This window comes from Sabethes cyaneus, chromosome 1 (assembly GCF_943734655.1).
Source record: "Sabethes cyaneus chromosome 1, idSabCyanKW18_F2, whole genome shotgun sequence".
Classification (NCBI taxonomy): domain Eukaryota; kingdom Metazoa; phylum Arthropoda; class Insecta; order Diptera; family Culicidae; genus Sabethes; species Sabethes cyaneus.
The window spans coordinates 51,019,054-51,034,611 of NC_071353.1; positions in this window are offsets into that span (position 1 = coordinate 51,019,054).

Consider the following 15,558-nt stretch of genomic DNA (forward strand, 5'->3'; position numbering starts at 1 on the left):
CCCCGAAATATTTTGGCTCACATTTTTATCGCGGCACTGCAAGAGATCTGTCGCAAAGGCGAGAAGGTGTGGAGGATCCGTGGCGGTAAAGCCAAATTTTTCCAGAGCGGTGGAGCGATCGACGAGCTGGGAACGGGCTTCGTAGTATTGGGAAAAATGCAGGATCACGTAATGGACTGGAAAGCGATCAACGAGAGGATGTGTGTGTTGAGGATAAAAGGCCGTTTCTTCAACTACACCATCATAAACGAGCATTGTCCATACGAAGGTAGACCCGACGACGAGAAGGAAGCGTTCTATGTGCAGCTGCAGGCAACGTACGACAGCTGCACACGACAGGACATCAAGATCGTCATCGGCGATATGAACGCCCAGGTCGGCAGGGAAGCAATGTATAGACCGGTAATCGGGTCCCATAGCCTGCACACCGATACGAACGACAACGGCCAGCGATGCATGATCACCAGCGATGGTGATCAGAAGCACTTTCTTTTCCCACAAAGATATCCAAAAAGCCACCTGGAGATCACCTGACCAATGAACTTCGAACCAAATCGACCATATTCACATCGAGGGCCGGTTTTTCTCGAATATCACCAACGTACACTCCCTACGGGGTATGGATACCGACTCGGACAATTACCTAATAGCAGTACACGTGCGCTTAAAGCTAGATGCTTCGACCCTCGAAAACGGGTGGAGTATGATACGCTCGGCCGTCAACGGGGTCGCAACCTCGGCGCTAGGAGTGGAAACCTCGAGCGGAACCAAAAAAGTGGTCTCTAGGAAACTCCGGTAATATACGTGGGAAAGGCGAGACCACACGAAGCCAGCTCCCCCTCGATCCAAAGTGTGTTCGGCTACTGGTAGTAAGAAAACTACGGCCTCCATGAGGCCAAACCTCCGGTAATTCCGTCTCTCCTAAATGCCAGTGAGCGGAAAAATCACAAAAATACAGTGCAGATAAACCTTCCACTTGCGAAAGCTGTTCCGGGCGTAATTTTCAGGAGGTTTATCGAACACGGTGTGGACCTGGCCCTGGGGTGACATTGCGATTCTCGTTTCGAGTGATTTTGGTTCGTTTCGACCACGTTAAATGAATGGGCGAAACGAACTAAAATCACAGAGAACAGATTAACAGGCTCGAAGGAAATAATCGATTTTTTGTGTGTAAAATCTGTCGGTAGCGCCCTCCAGAAATAGTTTGCCAAACGCATCAAAAAATATCCATGTACCTTTATCAATATTTCTTTGTGCTGGAGTTAGATAGCAGCGATGGCAGCGACATCAAGATATAGTTTGCCACTTACTGCTCGAGGGGTCCTCTATTGAAGGATTACACGCAGATTACATAAAAACCTTTTACACACTTTTTGGCGATTACCTGGTAGTCTGTTCTCTGTGCTAAAATCACTCGAAACGAAAATCGCAATACCACCCCTGATTCAAGAGCCCTGGGTCTACAAAGGATGAATACAAGGTATTCAAACAAGAACATGTAAGTTCTTCTATGATGACAAATATGATCCTCCGAGAGCTGCTGTCTTGGCCAACGCAAATATTAATTGTTTGCCCATTACAGAGTTCATCAAACGAGACATAGTGGCGATCAGAGTTGAGGTATCAATCGCCAAGGGAAATCCGATATTATCGTAGCATCGCCCCATTTTCCTGGAGACGTTCCTAAGGTTGCAACTCAAGAGGTTGCGGCGTTCGTCAAATTCTGCATAGAAGTCAACAAAGACTGTATTATCGGCTGCGATGCCAACGCTATCGCATTTTGTGGGGAAGCACCGACCAGGGGTGTGAAATTGTCAAAATTTTGCGGACTAAACATCCATGAATGGCGACAATTTGGAACCAGCCAGCGTATCGAAAATAACAGCTAATAATAGTTAAATTATAACTAAAAGGCTACGTTTAACTGCTTTCTAATTAATTTCAGTTGTTTTAAAACGAATCAACCTTTAAGTATGTCCCAGCACCAAAGGTATTAAAACCAATGAGTGGGACATGGACAATGTATGTGATTTGACAGCCACACCACCTCGCTGGCACCGACATCAACAATCGAGATGAGTGCCTTTTAGAATTTCTCTCGTTAAACAATATCGACATTGCTAATAAAGACAATGAACCTACATTCATGAATGCTATGAGGCAGGAAGTCTTGGACCTGATCTTGTGAGAAGCTAAGAGGCAAAAGGTTTCGAATTTGTGGGTTTTGCTGATGATTTGGTCATCATGGTTCTTTGAAAATTCGACGACGTGATATCGGATAGAATGCAGAGGGCCTTGGTGTAGTAAAGAAGGCCTGGGCATCAATCCCTCTATAACAACAATTGTTTGTGTTGTTTCACTAGGAAGAAGAAACTGAAATTACAATCTCTACAGCTTAAGGAAGAAATTAAATGTAGAGTCTCGGCTCAGGAGTAATCCTATACGCTAAACTATCTTGGCACGCACACTTAGATTTAATAATTAGCAAGGCAGACTGCCTTATGGGTATGTTCTAGACTGGTAGGAAAAAATGGGTCCTCAAACCAAAAATGGTGATGTGGGTCTATACCGCCGTTGTGAGACCTAAGATAGCTTATGCCTCGTAGGTATGGTGGCCAAAAACTAATAAAAGCCACAGCTATTGAAAATTTGAACAAACTTCAACGATTATCATGCATGGCCGTAACTGGAGCAATGAAAAGCACACTTTCAAAGGTTCTAGAAGCTATCCTCCACTTACTACCCCTGAACCAACATGTTCAGTTAGAGGCTAAGAAAAGTGTCCTAACACTTAAACGATTGAAGACAATACTCGACGGAGATAAAACCGGTCACTTGAGTATCCTGAATCTTCTACCTGTTTGTCGGTCCAGCTGCGGAAATGAATAGTGATTGGATGGAAGCTAGAACCAACTATGACATCCCATACACATTAAACGAACCCTCACGTTCGGTATGAGTTGGGGAGGGACCTAGCCTCCACAGTGGTTCAATCAAGTTCTATACCGACAGGTCAAAAATGGAAGTCAAAATGGGTGCTGGAGTGTACGGTCCCAGAACAAGAATATCTGTAGCTATGGGAGACTGGCCCACAGTCGTCCAGGCAGCGATAACAGCTATAATAGAATATAGGGTCAGGTGGAGCAACACGGGTCACCTAAGGAAAGTACCCGATGCGTATTTCTACGAATTCAATTTTAAGCAGCTTATCATTTATTTAGATAAATCACTAATAATATAAATCCAAAAATAACCAAAATAAATAAAACGAAACAAAATAAAAGTTATATCAGACAAAAAGTGAAATGTCGGAAAACTACCCTTTTGCCGCATTAACTGTTTTGTGGATAAAATATATGCCGGGCCAGCTAAAAACTTATTTAATAACAACAATAAATAAACTCAAAAATATAGATATATGGACAAACATAGAGTGCCATACAAGTCTTTTTCAGTCTAACCCATCTTGCCCCTATTGAGCTGGTAGAACAAAATACATGTTTATTTAAAACTTTGTAGTATATAACAAACTAGCTGACCCGACAAACTTCCCCCATTGCTTAGCCTGATAAAATAAAGCGGATAGCATTTAGATATTCGCCATCATTGCAAACCATTTAGCCGAATACCATTTTGCGGAACACCAATTCTCGGTTAACTATAACGCGGAATATAGAGTTTCGCAAAATACTATTTCGCGAAAAACCTTACGCGGGATGTACCATTTCACGGAAAATCTTTTCGTAGAAAGTACCATTTCGCAGGGGTGACCCAACTGAAGGAAAGTAATAGAGGTCAGTAGATCTAGGAAAATAAATAAACCTAGATAGAGGTAATCTCTACGGGGGGCTGCCCCTCACAGTGGCCGGCGCTTCCGACTGCAGGTCGCCGGCAACACTCGCGGCGTGTGGCCGTCGCACGCTGAATTATCTAATGTTACTATTGATAGTTTTTGGTGGTTAATCAATAACAAGATTAATGTTTTATGAAAGAATCTAAAATTGCTCGAATTCGATTAGTTTTTGAGTTACGCAAAAATTTCTGTTTTATTTGTATGAGAGTCCTTATCCCCCTACCACAGGGGTGAGGGGTCTCAAACCATCATTAAAAGAATGCTGGCTCCAAAACCCCCCCACATGCCAAATTTTGTTCCATTTGCTTGATTACTTCTCGAGTTATAAGGAAATTTGTATTTCATTTGCATGGGAGCCCCCCCCCCTCCTAAAAACCGAGAGGGGTCCAATTTCATCATAGAAAAAATTCATGCCTCCAAAAACACCCACATGCCAAATATGGTTCCATTTGATTAACTAGTTCTCGAGTTATAAGGAAATTTGTATTTCATTTGTATAGGAGCCCCCTCTCCTGAAGCGGGGAAAGGTTTCAATTCATCATAGAAAACATTCTTGTCTCCAAAAACACCCATATGTCATATTTTGTTACACTTGCTTGATTAGTTCACGAGTTACGAGGAAATTTGTGTTTCATTGGTATGGGAGCGGCACTAAAAGCCTTTAAAGTTTCTAAGTGCTCCTCAAAAATTGTCTGGGATTGCAATTGCTTCTTACGGCAACTAAGCCAAGTGAACTCGGTAAAATTGTACTAGGTTCCTGGTCATTGCGCTATAGAGTGGAATGAACTTGCAGACGAACCAGCCAGATGTGGATCTAACCCTCCATTCACGGTTCCAAATCCATTTCGCTGCATCCCTGACTGTGTGCTGAAAAGTGAGCTGACACAACGGGAGAGCCGAACAGGCATGGCCAATTGGATGGCCGTACAATCCCTCAAACAATCAAAAAAATTATAACGCCGTGTTTTAGGGTTACTCAAAAGTTGACATCAAGAAATCTCAGCACGCTTACCGGTCTTGTGACAGGACATTGTGCGAGTAAATACCATCTTCGGAATCTCGGTTTCGTACAAGATAACATTTGTCGCTTGTGTAATGCCGAGCGTGATACCTCGGAACACTTGCTCTGCAATTGTGGAGCACTAATAGGACGTAGAGTGCAGTATCCCAAAAATGGTCTACCAGAGCCAAGGGAGATCTGCTTTGCGTCGCCGATCAAGGTAACAACGTTCAAAAACCAAGTCATCCCTGATTGGTACCTGTCTCGCTCCAGCTACGAGCCTATTACTTACTTAACAAGTGATAGGTAAGCTTGAAGCGTACAGTAAAAGAAATAAATGGGGCATAGCACAATAGTTCAAAATAATGGACGCAGTGGTAAGAGTACTCAACAGAAGAGGGAGTTTCATAACGCAATTCTTGACAGTTATTCAAGATCAGTGTTATCGCTCAGAAGTACGAAAAATCGAGCAGATATAGTATAATGGGGACATGGTAATCGTTCGCATTATTCCAATTTTTCTCGGTGACGGTAATTGCGGCTTTTAAAAGTAGAGAGTGTTGGTTATTGGGTTATTAGGTTAGGTTACATGCTATACATGAAACTAAAACTGGCGGTTGCTGAAGGACTCAACAAACCACCTACTCATGGAAGAGAAATTAATGTATCTAAAGTAATTGCTCAGATTGAGTAATTTTTATAAAAGAGAATTTGAAATCAAAGCATATTAATAGCTAATACAATAAAAACATTAAATGCATACCTGTCTGCAAGATTCTTGTGTTTCGCAACTTTTGATGCAATTTGCAATCTTTGTTCAGTAATGATTCTCTGCTCAATCGCTTGCGATAGTGCTTTTCCACTCGCGCCTCCACATATTGCGATCTCTCTAAGGCCTAACTCAAGAGCATGTTTGTCGCTTAAGGATTACTCGATCTGTATAAAACATTTCAATTAAATTATGACTATTAAATTTTCAACCGTTACTCACCAGGTCATTGACTAATTCACAAGGGTATATTTTACGCTCAAGGATTGCAATTGGCAATCGTAAAGCCATAGCTTAGCCAGTACATTTCCTAAAAAAGTTATTTATCACAATTTGCTCCTAGTAGTTTGCGTCTCATGTGTAGTAATCCAAATATACCTGACGAATATTAAAGAAAAGATAATACCAATAATTCATACAATCAAAAAATATCGAATACTACCTATAGATGATGGTCTGCATGCAGATAGGATATATAAATTGCCTTTATTACAGTTCCAAATATACGTTTCCAACAGTCTATCCCGCAGCTCCCTCGCCGCAGTCAAGTTAAATGGAAATATTTGGACATCATTTCGCGTTTTATCCAAAAACACTTCACGGACACGTCTAAACCACCGATTGAACTGTTTAGAGCGGAAGTCCAGCACCATCCGCAATTAAAAAAATAAAACAGACAAGCTATAAATAACACCGATTACACCATAACAGTTTAGCAGTTTGTTTTTGTTAGTACACTACACAGTAAAATAATTCAACCTGTTTTCACGTACACAGAAAATAATTTAATACAATTTGTCACTTAAAGATTAGATTTTTTTTATTATTTGTTTTGCACTAACAAACTGTTCATAATATCAAAAAAAATTTAATAAAAACAAAAAAACTCACAACTAAGCACATCACTCGTGACTCACATTTTTCGTAATGGCGGTGCGGTTTCAAATGACAGAAAGAAAAAGGGCAAAATAAACATAAAATTGTCATCAAGAAACGCGTTTCCATAGTCGGTTGAAAAGCACTAAACTTATACTGTTACGATAACCCATAAAAATGTTAAAACTACCATGATATTCTTACAGTTAGTAAGTTACCAATTTTATGGTCCTGTTGACAATTCAATATTGTTATATCAAGCTGCAAAAATATTGTCATTAGAAGTATGAGAGAAAAGTCAATTTAACCACGGAAATAGTCAGCGATTTGCTTGTTGTCATAGTAGTTTTAACCACGAAACTTCTCAAGTTGACAATAATCATGGTAAGCGCTACAATATTGCAATATAGTTAAGATGACCATGCATACATGTTTCGCATTACCATGGTTTTTTTTCTCAGTGATGGATATACAGTTCGAAAGTGCAAATCTTAGGCGATTTTAGTACAACATTGTTTGTGTCAGATAAAGCTTTTCGCGTACGATTTCTGGTTGTACCTGGCAATACAATGCAAATAGATATCATATTGGGAAGAAGTTTTTTTATAGAAAATAGTATTTATCGACTTTGTTTCGCGTTACCCGCTACAGATTTTTCTTCAAACTATGAGTGGTTCATGCTTGGTAACATTGACGAAACGTGTACACACTTAAACAGTTCGGTAAATTTTACCGAAATCTAAACAGCTGAACGTTCGGTAGAAATTTCGATCGTGCATTTCGACATTTACTGATCTTTAGTAACGTTTGGTAACATAAAAAATTTTACCGATCGTTCAGCTGTTTAGATTTCGGTAAAATTTTACCGAATTCGGTGCTTTTTTCTAAGTGTGTATGTTAGATGCTGATCCTCTTGGGGGTTTAGATATAGATGTGGGAGACGATAGACCTTGGCTTCTCGATTACGTTTGTTGAATTTACTGCAACAAAGCCATTTGGAACGAATTAGACCAGATAGACCACTAGTAAAGTTTGAAGCGGAGATTCGTTTGAAGGAAAATAAAGTATTTTCAACTTCACCGCAGCGCCTCAGCGTATTTGAGCGAAAAGAGCTGGACAAAATTGTAGCCGACTTACTTCAACAAGGAGTTATCAGAGAAAGCGATTCACCTTCACGGGTAGTGCTGACACGGCAAAGAAATAACACATTTCGGATGTGCGCAAACTATAAGTCGTTGAATAAAATAGTTGAGAGGAGCCATTTTCCTATGCCGGTAATTGAACACCAGGTGGCAAAGCTTCAAGGAGAAAGGTACTTTACTTCGCCAGACCTCAAAAACGGGTTCTACCATGTTAGTCTAGCAGAGCAGCCGAAGAAGTACACTTCTTTTGTATCAGTCACAAAAGAAGGGCAATATGAATTCAACCGTTTGCCTTTCGGCCACAGAGAACAGACTACCAGGTAATTAACAAAAAGTGTGTAAAAGGTTTTTATGTAATCTACGAGTAATCCTTCAATAAAGCACCCCTCGAGCAGTAAGTGGCAAACTAAATCTTGATGTCGCTGCCATCGCTGCTATATAACTCCAGCACAAAGAAATATTGATAAAGGTACATGGATATTTTTGATGCGTTTGGCAAACTATTTCTGGAGGGCGCTACCGACAGATTTTACACACAAAAAATCGATTACTTCCTTCGAGCCTGTTAATCTGTTCTCTGTGTTTCGGCTACGCTAATTCACCAGCTGTGTTTGTCAAGTTCATTACAAAAATATTGGAATCCTTCATTAAAGATGGGTGGGTTATAGTATTCATCGATGATATGCTCATCGCTTCCGATACCTTGCATGAACACTTCGAAACATTAAGAAAGGTGTTAGAGACTCTGGCGGATAACCATTTGGAGCTACACTACGCGAAATGCCAGTTTGTTAAAACTCATATAACCATAAGCATTAATCTAAAACCGTATATTGGAAATAATTCTGCATCCCAAGTGCCACCCTTTTGTATATTAGCAATCTTAATGCTTATAAAACGTATATTAACATTGTTGATGCATAGAAGCATTAACGTAAATCAGCATCAAAGAAAGCAATATATGCGCATATAAAGTAACAATATAATGCATTTAGTCAATTGCATTAAAATGAGCCGTAAGTGTTGATAAACGGCTTGTACTTGACTTCTTATTTTGCTATTCTGCGGCCACTATTTGTGTTCTCTTCCATCTGACGATTGCCGTCTTTTTCTAGCCTATTGGTAATGCAGAACAAGTAGCTATGATATGAGAGGGAATATCACCAAGATTTAAATACGATTAATTTTACCTCACTCAATCACATCCGCTATGGTTTAGATAGCAAAGGTGCAAGGAAACGAATGAGGTTGCATAACTAACTCCCGGTTCGAGCCCTGTCTTTAGGTGGTAAGATTATTCAGCATTTCCAAAAATGGTTCTGTTTATCCTGCTCCCCTTGAGATGCAGCAAAAAAAATCGCTTGCTTTTTTAGATTTTTAAATCCCGACCGAATCTATTTTTATTTACCATAACAAGCAAACGATATGCCATCGATACTTTTTCGATACGTCGAAAATGTAGACAAAATGACATTTCGTTTAAGCCTCAAACAAACACTGATAATGCTTATTGGATGCTTGTGGCGTAGCATTTTAACAACCCGCTATTTCGCCTTTTTAGCATTATGTGAGTTCTACAGAAGTATATAAAGCAAAATATGCTTTTAATCATAGTTCTGTATGCTTATACAATGTTGTCCAAGGACTAGTGTTTAGTGCTTACTGGTTACTTGGGTGCCCAAGCAGCACTTGCAACATCTTCCATGTGGCTATTAAGTCTTGTTTAAATTGCAAAAAACTTCACCGGTTATAGTATTGAAACACGCAACAAATAAGCAACTTCATGTTATTAATATGTTGGATTCAGGTTATCCAATACTTATACTGGCTGTCACAAATATATTAGTCTATATCTAGTAACATGAAACTTCATCGCAACATCGTGTTATTATAATGCCATTGCTAAACAATAATGTCACATGATGTTGCATCATGTTGATTACGGCATATTGTTAAATAAAATGTAACCAAACAAATACAACCAATGTAACATCATATTCTGCCATATTTTTATGAAAAAATATTTTTCAACGAAGGAATGTTTTTATTTCAACAATAATTACACGATCATTCATCAGGAATCCATGGCATATACTAAAATATTATTTGATTGCAGTATCTAGTTCGATTTTACACCGCATTTTTCCATCGTAAACGAATTCTTAATCTGGCTGGGTTAATTCTTTAAGCGTAGTATCCAGCTGAAAAGAAAACAGCTCAAGAAAAAATTCTGCTATTTACCGAAGAAATTTTGACAACTGCAAGGCAAGCAATTATCTGTCATTTTTTCTTGTGGTAATAATTGCGCCGGATATTATTCCGTACGGAAAAGTGACGTTTCAATTCACTTGCATGTAAAACTACGCCATCTGAAAGTGAAACAATATTTCTTGTGAGGTGCATACTGGTAAAGAAATCGCAAACGGAAAATCATTTCTTTAGCATTTCTTGGCCTATCTGTTTGCCCATTTCTTTTCAGGTCGATACTAGGCTTTAAACTCGGCTTTAAACTTGAAAATAAATAAATTAATAACTTTCACGAGGCGCATCAAATAATACAAAGCAAAATTATATTTTGCACGATAAATTTTGAATGGCATGGAGATTAGCTCATAATAGGCCCAAAAAACTAAAGTCGCATTAAGAATATTAATATAAATAATTTTCATCTTGTAGCCCTGAGAGGAAATCCCGGTTCCCGCTAAACATAATTCGTGATGAAGTTGCTCATAATTGTTTGGTTTTTGTGCGAGGAAAAAAGAGAAGAAAGTATTTTTGTTTTTGTTTTCACGCAAGTTTTGACAACGCGGCATAGGATTTCGTGGGAGTGCGAACAGGCTTAAAATCTCTTTTAGTATCGTAGTTGCAAGTTTTGACAACGCGACATAGGATTTCGTGTGAGTGCGAACAGGCATAAAATCTCTTTTTGCTTGTATTTAGATAACGCGCATTGGTTTTTGTGCGAGAAAAAAAATCAGAGGGGTTGTGTACAAGACACGACCGCATATATAGGTGACGCAGGACTACGTAAGTCTCTTTGTAGTGATAGTAGCATGTATTGATGCTTGTAACTATTCGATTCTTCATGTACACATGCTATATGCAATAGATATACATGCTACATGCGTTGTATGTAACATTTATCAAAGTAGTAACATTGCATACGTTCAATTCTCAAAAGATTGTGCATTTGAAAATAATTTAACAAAATCAAGAACACAAACTATTGCTTTCCTGCTACCTTACTGAAATTAAAGATTGTTTTTATTACCCATGGTTCCCCACGTTGAAGGGATTTTACCAATTCAATCCTATTTTATCAACAGCACATCTTTTCAATACACTTCTAATGAAACGGTAAGCATGCATATTCATGGGAAACTAGCAGTCATTGACTTTTCGCCGGAAAGCCCAATTTCGGAAGCAGCTTTTCGGCCCTAAAGCGGGATTGTGTTTATAAAAATGTATATACACCCAATTCTTTTTTTGCACGGATTTTTTTTACACGGATTTTTTTTGCACGACTTTTTTGCACGGTTTCTCGAAATAACACGGTTTTTCTAAAATTTTACCAACAACAGTTGTACACCCAATTCTTTTTTTACACGGATTCTAGTACGCGGAATTTTTTTTGCACGACTTTTTTTGCACGGTTTCTCGAAATAACACGAATTTTTTTTATACGGTTTCTCGAAATAACACGGTTTATTTTTGCACGGTATTTTTTTACACGGGACGCATCTCCCGTGTAAAAAAAGAATTGGGTGTACTGCATTCTTCTTGCCAATCTGAACACAGCGAATATATTTTCATAAACCGAATTTTTGTTTCAAACAAAAAAACTGCTTTTGAAATTGGCAGAATCGATGATGACTAATTTCACCTTCATACAGAGTCGTATTATAACCGAACACTACAGCTGTAGCACATTTTTCCAGCACAGATATCAAATTCGCCGAGGTTTAATCGTCTCGCAGTGCAGTAAAGAATTTGCGATCTGTTGGGACAAAGAACTTGTGACATTTTTTCTGGCACACTTCCCTAACACAGACATCAAATTGGACTAGGTTTAATCGCGTTCGTAAGAAATCTGTTGGCACGAGGGGTCTTTGTCACTCTTTCTGGCGTACTTCCCAAGCAAGGACATCAAAATGGTCTAGGTTTAACCGCGGTGTTAAGAAATCTTGTTGAAATGAGGAAACTTGGTCACTTGTTTTGGCTTACTTCCCAGGCACAGATATCAAACTGGTACAGGTTTAGAACATCGCAAAGAATCTTCCAACCAATCACGAAGCGAGAATTCTGGTAAAACATAGGTTCATTATTTTCAATTTTTCAATAGTTCAACATCAAGAATCCATACTTTTCTTCATTTGGGTCAATTCTTAGAAGATTTTCCGATCGATTGGTGTAAGAATATTGAAAATCGATCGGAAAACCGCTGAGCTATTAGCGCTCAAAACCTTTCATTTTTCGTGACGCTCGCATTTTTCGATTTTTTGGAATGACACCCTATCTCAAAACTTGCCGTAAGACGTAGTCCTACGTCAAAAGAGAAGGAAGTATTTTTGTTTATGTTTTCACGCAAGTTTTGACAACGCGGCATAGGATTTCGTGGGAGTGCGAACAGGCTTAAAATCTCTTTTAGTATCGTAGTCGCGAATGGATAGATAACGCGCATTGATGTTCCATAAAACATCTGTTTAACAATTGGTTGCATATAGGCTCCACCTCTTGCGCTTTTTCAATCACATAACAGTTCGATAAAGATAACTGATGCGAACTTTTACCATATTTGAATGTTTCAATTAGAGTTGCGTAACCCTTCATGCAACAAATGGTGCTGCTTGGGTGACGTCTGTGCTAATGGTAAATTTCCATATGAAATTCCAGATGATTATCATGTGCCGCATAAAAGCACAATTCGCCTAGAAATACACATAAAAATTATACGGATATAAATAGTATGTGCAATTATACACATAAAAAATATACGCATATGAATATTGTCAATTGCAAGGAAAATTGTCCAATCAATAACTGCGCAATCGCTCATAAAAGTGCTATTTTAGCTTAAATCGTTTCGGTCTCTTCGGCGCACTTATTGCTTGGAAGATAACAAAAAAGTGCGCCGAAGAGACCGAAACGATTTAATGTAAAATAGCACTTTTATGAGCGATATCGCACTTTGGATGGTACAATTTTCCTTGCAATTGACAATAGTATGTGCAAAAGTTTCGCGTACCCATAAATTATAACTGTTTGGCATATAAAGTTCATTGACTGGGCACATTGCAAAAATCTATGTGTGGGACACATAGAAACTATACGAAAAGTTTTCTCAGTGTACCGATGCATCATCTTTGGGGTTCGGTGGTGTTTTATTGCAGAGACAAAGTCTCGCGTCACTTTTCATTTCGTCCAATGTAACAATTGTAAACAAATCCGGTTTATCACAACAAATTATTGCTCTTTTTAAACTCTATGTTATACAAAAACACCTGCCCAAATAGAATTATTTTGAGGTGAAAAAATTAGCATTATCAAAATGTCCAATGTGCACATTCGAATTACGAATGACTGACTGTTACTTCGGTCGTTCTCATCTGATGTCCAAAGTGCAAAAAAAATCAAAACAAACCCAATCTGTACATTGGACGTTTAGCAAGTGAAAGTTTTTTTTCGCATTATTTATGCATTTTAAGTGAAACAAGCGGTCTAATATTGAAAAATAACCTCGAAAATAGCGTAGCACGGCAACGCACGTATTTTACGGTGATCTCGCTTAATTTATGTGCAAGAGCCTGGAAAAATAAAACCGTCCAAAGTACAGCATGAGATGGTAAACAGTCCAATGTAACTTTTTCCATAATAAACCAAAACTGCTTAGTTTTAATTAGATTTTTAAAATCTCCGTTAAATATTGAATGTTATTATTCATCAACCACGTTGAGTGAATGGCTGAAAATTATTTCATTTTGAAACAATTTAAAGTTCAATTCGAAGAAGTTCGATCTCGTTTTTCTCAATATGGTGGAATTGTTACATTGGACGAAATCAAAAGTGACGCGAGAAGTGATGATGGCATGATGCACCCAGTGATGTATTACAGTCGAAAAACAACGCTGACAGAGTCGAAGCTACATAGCTTTGAGCTAGAAACCCTCGCAATTGTCTATTGCTTACAAATGTCGAATTTGTTTATTCAATCCGGGTTGAAACTGGATGAATTTTATCTGTCAGATAGGAGCAAATGAACACAAAAAGTTCATTCAGTTCCAATCCGGATTGAATAAACAAATTCGACAAAAGATTTCGTATGAATCTATTCGGCCTGAGATTTAAGATTATTACGGACTGTAACTCATTCAAGCAAACTCTAGAAAAAAGGGATATAAATCCTAAGATCTCTCGATGGGCAATGTTTCTTGAACAATTTCGAGATTGTTCATCGGCCTGGAGCAAGGATGCAGCATGCAGATGCTCTATCACGTTCAACCGTACATGTTCTGGTAGAAGAGGGCAACTCAACCAATGTTTTTGAGGACGCTTTGTGCGTTGCACAGCTTTCCGATCCTAACGTTTTAAAGATTAAGGAAGGTTTGAATATTCAACCCACAAGGGATTACGAGATTCGGTATGCTATACTGTATAAAGTTCTGATGGGTAAAAAATCTCTGGTTTATGTCCCGGAGCAGATGGTACCATCAGTTATCAATAAGTTTCACAACCACATGGGCCACTTCGGAGTGGATAAGGTATGCGAACTGATTAAACGCACATACTGGTTCCCTAAGATGCGCGAACAAGTTCAGGAGCACGCGAAGTCCTGCGTAACTTGCATCGTGTATAACCCCAAAAACAAGCGGTTCGATGGAAATTTATTTGAGGTAGAGAAGCCTCGGGTACCATTTGAGTTCGTGCACGTTGATCATCTTGGGCCATTGGAACGGAGCAAAGGGAAAAACGAACACATAATAGCAGTTATCGATGCTTTTACCAAGTTCATTAAGCTTTATCCTACAAAGACAACGAACACAAAAGAAGTGATGAAGTCATTGAAAAGCTATTTTCATGCATATTCCACTCCAAAAGTGTTGGTCTCGGACCGAGGAACAGCGTTTACATCTCAGACGTTTGCACAGTTCGTGGAGGACCACGGATTAAAACACGTGAAAGTCGCTACGGCTTGCCCCAGGTCTAACGGTCAGGTTGAACGGTACAACAGGACGTTGGTTCCGCTGCTTAGTAAAATGGTAGAGGTGTCCGGTAAATGTTGGGATACAGTACTTTCTGATGCAGAGATTTTGTTAAATAACACAGTAATACAGAGAACAGATTAACAGGCTCGAAGGAAGTAATCGATTTTTGACGCAGGACTACGCCTTTGTTTACTATACTGGGACTAGGTAGCACTTTGTGAAAACGAAAATAGAAGTGTAACATTTGAATGAAAGATTTCAAATGCTTATGACTACAAAACTACTGAACGAAACTGAACAATTTATAAGTCGTTGGATAGATAAAATGATCAGCAATTTTATGGAGGGGGAAAGAGAGTAATTTTATGGAGAGCGTTAGAGGGGGCTCCTATACAAATGAAACACAAATTTCCTCATAACTCAAGAACTACGCAAGCAAAAGAAATCAAATTTGGCATTTGGCGGTTTTTGGAGGTAAATTTTTTTTTCTATGGTGTATTGAGACCCCTTGCCTTTCTAAAAGGGGGGGGGGCTGCTTCCATACAAATGAAATACCAATTTCTTGATAACTCTAGAACTAATCAAGCAAATGGAACCAAATTTGGTTTGAGACCCCTTACCCCTGTGGTAGGAAGATAGGGAAACTTATACAAATAAAACAGAAATTTTTGCGTATGTGAGATATTTTCTGCTATGTAACAAGCGGTAAGCTTAGA